General features: G+C 43.4%; 1 long non-coding RNA gene across 1 annotated transcript in view; it reads left to right on the forward strand.

The window, feature by feature from the left end:
* Nucleotides 1-9903, forward strand: part of LOC139749843 (uncharacterized) — a 52762-nt gene that overhangs the window by 40721 nt on the left and 2138 nt on the right. The window lies entirely within an intron of this gene.

A 9903-nucleotide genomic window follows, 5' to 3' on the forward strand; every position in this document is an offset into this window, starting at 1 on the left:
GCGGCAACAGGGGAAGTCTTGTCGTGGGCATCAAGTTCCACGTGTTGCCTGACACCTTTTGCATGCCACATATTCCCTTGTGTCGAATTGGTTTGAACACACCACGGCCTTTGCGAGAATGTAGCATGCCGCATGTCGTCCCGATGGAATCCCGCCTTTACACTTCCCTCCATCCAAACTCTGCACCCACTCACCATCCACACCCCAAAAGTTCGTGTTCTCACTATCGCTTTGCTGCAGGCTCACTTGCTTCACCATTCTAACCCTGAAGGTTTTAATTCTATCTAAACACATCCCGACGAGCCAATCCTTCACCATGGACATCCTTAAGACCATAACCCTCACCATCCACATCCTCAAGACTCTAATCCACACCATCCTCATCCTCAAGCCTCAAACTCTCCCCATCCACATCTGAAGCCTCAAACTCGTACCATCCATATTCTGAAGCCTCAAACTCTCCCCATCCACATCCTGAAGCCTTACACTCTCACCATCCACATCCTAAACCTTAAACTCTCACCATCCACATCCTGAAGGCTTAAACTCTCACCATCCACATCCTGAAGCCTCAAACTTTCACCATCCACATCCTGAAGCCTCAAGCTCTCCACATCCTGAAGCCTCAGACTCTCCCCATCCACATCGTGAAGCCTCGAACCCTCACCATTCCCACCCTGGAAGCTCGCACCCTTACCACCCACATCATGAAGCCTCAAACCCTAGCCATCAGCACCCGCCACACCACACCACACCCGCACTAATACCGGGGATAAACATTAGTGTTGATGGCTACCGGTAGCGCGCTTCCGTGTGGCGACTGTGCGCTGCCGGCCACTCAACTGTTCGTTTCTGGAGGTAGGGTGCTTAGAGTACATGATATAGTTATATATATATATATATATATATATATATATATATATATATATATATATATATATATATATATATCTTGGGTAGGGGAGAAAGAATTCTACTTCCGTATTCCCTGCGTTTCGTAGAAGGCGACTGAAAGGGTGGGAGCAAGGGGCTGGAGCCCACCTTATTGTATTTCAATTTCTACGATACGAAATAAAATAATGATCCAACCAGGGAGTGCTCATCCTCCTGGAAGGCTCAGGCTTGGGTGTCTAAATGTGTGTGGATGTAAACAAGATGAGAGAGGAGATAGATAGTATGTTTGAGGAAAGAAGGTCAGATGTTCTGGCTCTCATGATTTTAATGACCGAGGCCTAAACATGCAGGAGGGTGAAAGGCGTGCAAGGGATAGTGAATTGGAACGATGTGGTTATCTGGGGTCGACATGCTGTTTGGGGACTGAATCTGGGCATGTGAAGCGTCCAGAGTAAACTATGGAAAGGTTTGAGGGGTATGCTTGTGGATGGGTATTTATGATTTTGGTGCATTGCACATGACAGCTATAGAATGGATGCCGACTTTGCTCGTATGTTCCTGGCGCTATCTCACTAACGCAGGGAGCGGCGATCAGGTATGAAGATGGCAATAATGATACATATGTATATTTCTTCGCCGTTCTTCGCGTTAGCCTGGGACGGACGAAGATAAGTTTTATCAACTCGCATTAATTCTCTCGCTGTCATGCGTAATGCATCGAAACCACAACCCTTCATCCATAACCAGACCCAAAAGACCTTTACATGATTTTCCCCAGCCGCTTCACATGCCCTTGTTAAGTCCATTGAAAGTACGTCGCCCCAAATATACCGTAATGCTCTATGTCACTCTATCCTATGAACGCCACGCACCCTTCTGTATGTTCAGGCCCTCATCACTCAGTCTTTTTCACTCCATCCTTCCATCGTCAGTTTGATCTTTCCCTTCTCCTTGTCCCCTCCTCTTTTGACACGTCTCTATCCTTTTTATCAACGTCTCCTCATTCATTGCCTCCATATGTCTCGCACTACACTTTGACCTTGAGCATTTAATTTCCAAAGTATCCACCCTACTTCGCATATCCTCATCTATACCCCATGCCTCGCATACCTTACAACATCGATGGGACGCCTATGTCTTCAAACATACCCATTTTCGCTCTCTCAGTTAACGACATCTCTACACATCCCTCAGTGCTCCAAGAACCTTTAGTCTCACCCACCCAGAAACTCGCTTCTGATTCCATCTTTCCATTCGTTGCAGTATCCACTCCCAGGTACATGAGTGCCGTAGTACTTCATTCATTCGAAACTTCTGATAATATTCGATGAAGCCTTCAAAATTTCGAGCCTCCTCGACTTCATCCTGCAGTAGCATGCATTAAGTGTGGACATCTTTATGGCAAAGGTTGTCGGTCTGAGACAAACCAGACTGGATATGGAGGAATCAGTCTGCCAACGACTCGGTAACGTTTGCGCGGTGACTTACCAAGTGCCGCTGCTGACCGCGCATGTTATAAATCGCACACGCCATTCACTAGGGAGACTTTGACCAAATTTTTTACGTCATGTCCGCCTACTCCTGCGTGGGGAGAGCTGCTCCAAGTATCACAGTAAACTGACACTATGTAGCTGCAGGTCTGTGATACGTCGGTGGACAATCGTGATCAATTGGCGAGGAAATTTCAAACAGTGTTATTCGCAGTCAAGCGGGATGAGTTGGCAGACGCTACCTCTTTTAAGTCTCAGTTCCACGTCGTTGCTCTGTACCAGAATGTAGACTCGACTGATGATGAAGTCCTCCTATGTCACGCAATGGAAACGACCACAAATGCCTGAGGATGTTGTGGGTTACGTCACAGCAACTCCTGCAGGTAGGTATTTCGTTGGATCAGCCTGGGTGGTGTGTGTGTGTGTACTGAAGGTGCCCCAGCGATGCTCGAGTTATGTATGGGTTATCTCAAAAGTGTCGAAGAGGTGAATGCAAGTGTCTCAGAAGATACCAGATGAATCATTCATAATGATGCACTTGCTTCGTAAATGCTTCCTCAAGGCTTGCAATTAGTCGTAGCAAAATGTTGTACTGATCAACAAAGAGGCACTCGAGTCCAGCGAGTTATACAGGGGTAATGAACTGGCTCGCGTTTTGGATGAAACTAAGACAGTAACTGGCAACGCTCATAGGAGCTCAGATTAGACATGAATTTCAGTCATCACTCATCATCGAGAATTCGGGGAGGGTTCTTCCTTGCCTACCTCAATGATATCGTTCGAGCACTCAGTGAACTGAATCTGAGGCTTCAAAGGAGGCGCAGCAAACCACTGTTGCCAACAGTGACCACATAAGCGCTTTCACCGCAAAGCTTAAACGGTGGAAGAGAAAAGTAGATACCTCACACACACACACACACACACACACACACACACACACACACACACACACACACACACCAGCCATCCTCAATCTCAGTGTGGACTTCTTGTTGACGCAACTGTTGAACCGGATTTGCATTGCATTATCAGAGCGACTGCGTTCCGTAACCCATAATTTCAAGCAGCATATACCTGGTATCGAGGTGGATAAGCATGATTATATCACCCACAAGAGATCCTTTCCGATGCCAACTGGATGAAATGCCAGACGACTCGCAGAAAGAGTTCTTGGACTTCATCAACGAGACAGGAAGAACGCAGCACATGATGAGCAAAGACCAGTAAGAATGTTTTGCAAGGCGAGCCGCTTCGCCTTAGGATATCTCGTTCCCTTTTCTTGTATATACCTTCGCGGATGTGGTTCTCTCTGCACTACGTACCAGCGATCAAGAAGCAATACCCACCAAAGCTGGTCATTCGGGCGAACGTTCTTGCTCATGGCTGTAGAAGCGGTCTTCGGTCTCTCGTTAATTAGATATTTTTACTTTTTCGGTGTTTCTAAAAAAAAGATCTGCCCGATTCAGGTTATTCATAATACATCAACTGTATTCGTTTTGTATATTGCCACCAATATTGTATGTGTTACGAGTCTGCAGTAATTGTACTGTCCCTACACCGATGTGCGATTAAGTCTTGATAACTGTGTCTCCAACTCCTGGATGAGCTGGGGATTGTCCACAGATCAAGCAGGTGACGCTGACTAGTTCACGTACAAGAACCTTTGGTCATGATAATGATGGCTGACGTTGACTAAGATGCGCAAGAAAGTGTTGTGTTGACGATGCTTCGCAAACGACGCCAGAATAAGTAAAATAAGAAACACAAGCCAAAAAGAAAATGGGAGAAGACAAAAGATAGATCATCTAGCGAAGACTTAAAATGAATCAAGTACAAGAGAAATTCAAGCGACTAGCTCACGGAAAGATACATGAGATGCTGGTTACATTGTACAAATAGGGAAGGAAATTTGTCAGATCCAAAGACGTGTGGTGTGGGTAGCCATAAATGTGAAGATGTTAGAGTATGGAGAAAACACTGAGAGCATATTGTTATCTGGTCAAGTAATGAGTGGAGTGATAATGAGAACATAAACCACGAGAGAGAGATCATAGTGATGATGAAGCGGTTTAATACTTGCATGAAAAGCAGACTTGAAGACTTGCAGTATTATACGGTCACCAACAAAACTAGGAAATCTTAGCGAGCTAGACAAAGGTTCAGAAACACTTACAAGTAAAATATAAGGGATAGAGCACTTGATTTACCATAAGAGATTAAAAGAATTCCAACTCCACAGCCAGCCTAGAAAGAAGAGAAAGACGTGTATGATGATGATACACTCTTGGCAAGAACCTGACCGGGGTCGATTATAACGGACGATCTAAAAGTACCAGCTACGAAGTAAGATTGAATGTCAGCAATAACACCTACGAACTCGCCAAAAACGTAACCAAACTATAACGTATGAGAGTCTACCGAGAATGATGGAACATGCATGGGATAACACACAGTAAAACGATGAGAGAGTTTCTTGGTAAAAGGCTCCAAATGCTCCAGATGAACCCGGGGTCGATAATTTCATGAGATGTGCGTGGTGGCAGAGAGAACCAGTCTCATTAATCAGGCAAGACGTACGGTGAGCGATACGTGCCAGTCCCACCTAATGGCCTCAAAATGTCTAAGAGGGAAACCGTGGGTAGGTAGGTACACTCTCTCTCTCTCTCTCTCTCTCTCTCTCTCTCTCTCTCTCTCTCTCTCTCTCTCTCTTATGGCAATACATATGTATAAGGCATCATCTTTCTTGCACCGAAGGTGCACACAACCTGTTGCATCTGTGGTGTGGAGGAGGGAGGGACGACAGACGAGCAAGACAAAGACCAGTCTTTTGTCCTGCTTGAGGTTCATAGTGAACCTTGAACTATGGACAGTAAATGCTTCGGAAAGACTTCTTAACACTTTTTTTCTCCCTCCTCCTCCTCCTCCTCCTCCTCCTCCTCCTCCCAGTGCACGAAGGTTTTGGGTTAAAACGTCTCGTCTTGTGTCCAAAGAAAAGAAGGTCCGGTGACGACTATCTTTATATGCAGCAGCTGGTACAAGAGCTTCATAGCCATACGTGCCTGGAGTGCTTTTACTCTGGGTCTTTCGTGACGTGTTTCTATATCCACAGTAATACCAAGCAAAAATAATAAAAAGAAAAACTGTGTCTTTAAAGTTTTATTCTTTATCAATTTTTAGATATTTTTTGTACATCTAGTTTCTTTTTCTAAGTAAGATTTGATAAATTTCTCGAATACTCTTAAGGAAACGTGTCTCGTGTATATTAGCATTTTCATTTATTTTTAATAATCGTTTTCTCTATCAGTTTAAGTGAAAAGAAACTGAGTCAATTTTTTTTTTTTCATTATCGTCATTTTCAGTTTGATTCACTTTTTAAGGCAATGTGATGATTTTTCTGATCATTTTAAGGAAATTCTTCTTGTATATACGAGTATAAGGAAACACTTCTTACATATACGAGTATTTTCACCTAATATCATCTAACGCCATCATACTTTGCCATTCCATTTTCTAAAGTCTTCTGGAGGACTTAACCACTCACGAACGAGTAGCGCAAAGTAAACATGTCGACTTTGGACAAATAGATTTCGAAGTTTGATCTTTACACAAAGAAGAAGAAGAAGAAAAAAAAAGAAGAAAGAATCGTCCTTCACTCTTAGATGTAATTGGTCTCACCTTCAACAGGCTTTACCGTGGTTACCCACAAGCGTAGCTGTTGCCTAACTCAACGAGGTCAACGCTTAAAAGGTATTCTAAGTGACGGTCACCCCCATCGGGTCCTTAGCACAATGGGGGAGACTTGAGTAATGGCACTTGCCATATCATGACAAGGACCTGGTCTTGACCCTTTGGGAGGCCAGAGCCAGATCACACAGGGCGGGAGTCCTTGCGGATCGGTTGTTGGGGTGTTGGTCCAACGGCATCTCAACTCAGCTCGGCTGGTCCATTACTACGCGAGCACAACACGCAAGTGTCTGTAATGGCAGGTTTCATAGACTTTGCTGATGATGACTAAGGGACGCAAATGGGCCCGGAATACCGGGTGAACTCGCAGAAAATTGAGGGAAATTAGTATTAAGCTGTAAGGCAATTCTTTTTTATTTTCTTTTTTGGACAAGACAGGGAAATCTCCTTTGCTCACGGCTCTGATGTCGTCACTTATACCATAAAGTCGCGTTATGTGATAGTTTTGGAAACTTTCAAAATATATATATATATATATATATATATATATATATATATATATATATATATATATATATATGTATATCAGAAGTTATACCATTGAGACCTGTGATGAATGAGGTCGGTTATTTTATCTTTTTTTTTCCCGATGATGAACGAAGGCTGCTGAATTGATAAACCCTAGCTTCGTAATGTGGCAGACTCTCTCTCTCTCTCTCTCTCTCTCTCTCTCTCTCTCTCTCTCTCTCTCTCTCTCTCTCTCTCTCTCTCTTGCAATACCGGAGGGGTGTGGGGTGTGTGATGTGCAATATTGCATCAAGCCATTGCGCAGCAACCTGTATCACTCACACGGGCTTGAGATGTTAAGTCGACCGATGTGTAATTTGTTTGGAATGAATGAAGGCAGCGAAACTCCCTCCCCCCGCCCGCCTGTAAACACATAATCACCGGTTGTGAAATACCCCAGCGGTTTAAAACCATCGACGTTTTTGCGCGCAATCTGGTAATTGTATCTCTTGTTGTCTCCCCGTTTTCTATTTTTCGACCAATTTTTGTTCTTGTCGAATTCGTTTACTCCTGCAGTCGAGAAATGATTGTCGGGGAATTTCGTTTGGTCACAATAGCGCTACAGGGCGAGGGAAAAAGTATATCTCCTGGGTAGAATTATGAGTTTCCAGTGATTTGGTTCATGGTTGTGACGAGGTTATCTCAATTGGGCTTCGTTTTGGCAAGGTCGGTCCGTCTCCCTCGTATCCCCCCTTGGAGACGATTGTATTTACTGCACATAGTTTACATTAAAGTATCTTTTTTTTTTTCTTCACATTTAGCATTTGGAGTTATGTATAAAATGCAGTCCGTGGATGATTCCGCCGAACCACAAGATCGCCATCATACAATACGATAAAAAGAACCATTTATAAGCTTCGGTTCTACAGTGTTCAGAAAGCATCAAGTGTTCCAGCAGATAGATTGTGTCGTTGCGTTCAAGGTAAAATATAAATATACGTTTATAAAAAAAAAAAAGCAGTGACACTTGTTCGGTTAGAGTTTTGTCTCGGGGTTTCCCTGATAGACATCGATAGTTACCGATAATTTGAATCTTCAACCAGTCAAGAATCGTTGGATTTGGTGAACAATTCAGGAATTGCTCACATTACACTAAATTTTATACATATAGTAAAAAACAAAGTAAGGTAATGCATGGTCATATATGTACTTGTTTAGGAAACCACAAAAAAACAACAAAAAACTGACAGATTTTGAGAAAGCTTAAGGGAAATGTCACACGAACAGATGAGATGTGTTGACTAATTATTTACATTCTTCTATTACTAAAAACTTTAAAACATTTTTTGCGATAAAGAAAATTGACAGTGATGCCATTATCCCATACATATAGTAGCTTTATTATCATTTGTACTGAAAAGTTACATTTGACTGTACAATCACATATGTTGCCACTTTGGGGACGAGTACTTTTTGAGCATCCCCTGTGCGAGTGTTGCCACACGAGTGTCTTGGGCGGGCGTTGTCTTGTGAGTAACTGGTGTGTGTGTGTGTGTGTTTTACTAGATTTGAGTCTTCGGCCGTAGTATTGCCACATGAGTGTCTCACTATGCGACCGTTGCCACAGGAGTTATCAAAGTCCATTTTATCTAGGTGTTCTCGGTTAAGTATATTGTCATATGAGTCTCTTTAAGTGTCGAGCTTCGCCATTTAAAGTGTAACCGTTGCAAATGATGCCATACGGCGCAGACTGTTGCCATATGAGTGTCATCGGCGCGAGGGTCATCTTGCATAAGAGATTTGCAATTGGTCATGGATGGTACAGCAGCGAAGCTGAGGATTGCAAGTGTTGCAATCCGTTGTCAAAGTTCCTTATTATATGACTCCATCTGTCTGCCACCCCATAGTCGTTTGATCATCAAAGTACGCTTTCACTTCTCTTTCGTTCGATTTACATCGTTCATTCGTTTTCATTTATATCTTTTTATTTTCTTCTAACTCGGACCTTAGCTCATGGTCATTTTTTTTTTGTTTCCTTCATCCTCTCTGCACCAAAAATTTGTACGTGCAATTATTCTGACCAGAGTTTAATGGAGACAAGGTAGATCTTAAGCCACCATTAACCTGCTCATGGTAGAATAATGACGTAAAATATATACGACATATATTCTGAGTGGCTTGAGTCCGGCTGTAGTCCCCAGAATTGATTGCCTTAAGTGTACACGCGTTATCTGTCAAGGTTACACGCATGAATCACAGCTCAGTCCTCGGGAGGGTGGTTGTCGACGGCAGCGAGAGGTTGTTCTTCGAATGTTACTCGGACAAAGAATGAATTTCCATCTTGATATGGTTGTATCAACCAGGCAAATATTTATTGAATAGACAGCAGTTAGTACATTAATAGTTCTCTCTCTCTCTCTCTCTCTCTCTCTCTCTCTCTCTCTCTCTCTCTCTCTCTCTCTCTCTCTCTCTCTCCACGACACCCACAGTAGGAGGCCCTGCCCTTCTCTCGGAGCCTGGGCCTGGCCAGCACTCTGCTTTGAGGACAGCTCTCTCCTCACACTCCAGCAGGTGGCGGTTGTTCACGTGTCTGAGAGGGAGTGAGGGCGGGGGAGACCGCCTTGGTTCTCCTTGATTTCTCATCAGTAAAATGTCCCTAATTTTTTCACGTTGTCCTTGGCTCTGTTGCCTCACTGGGTGTCGATCACGCGAACCGATCATATACGTAATGGCTACTAGCTACAACGCCTGCTCTTGTAGCTTAGATCCGCTGCTCCGCTTATGGACCGGACGACTGACTAATTCTTCTTGTGCTTTGTCCACGTCAGCAGGGGTGTGTGTGTGTGTGTGTGTGTGTGTGTGTGTGTGTGTGTGTGTGTGTGTGTGTGATTATATGGTAAGTAAGAAGAGCTCTCCACTCTTGAGACTTCATTTCTTAAATTTTCTTTTATCATACAACTTTTGAACATTTCCTAATACACTATTAGCACTGCTACTTTCATAACTTAACCGATGCCCTTCATCCACCAGTGAAATAATATCAAATTGTTCTACACTATTCTTGTAAGTTTACTTACACTTTTTCATGGGTTCTTGTGCTTTCTGTCTTTGCCTTTTTCGAAGAACTTTGCTGTCGACCACATCAAACTGGATTAGAACTTAGAAGCTGTGGTCAAGTCAACGCTTACTCTTCTCTCTTCCCTAGCGGATACATTTATTGCCTTTAGTCTCCCTCTGTAGTTCAATTCTTGATTCTGGTTTCATTTTTTGTTGCCCCACTCCACATCTCCGCTATCAGTTCTTTGTGCTTCTGGACGTGCGGTGACCA

This window comes from Panulirus ornatus, chromosome 1, assembly GCF_036320965.1.
Source record: "Panulirus ornatus isolate Po-2019 chromosome 1, ASM3632096v1, whole genome shotgun sequence".
Taxonomy (NCBI): Eukaryota; Metazoa; Arthropoda; class Malacostraca; order Decapoda; family Palinuridae; genus Panulirus; species Panulirus ornatus.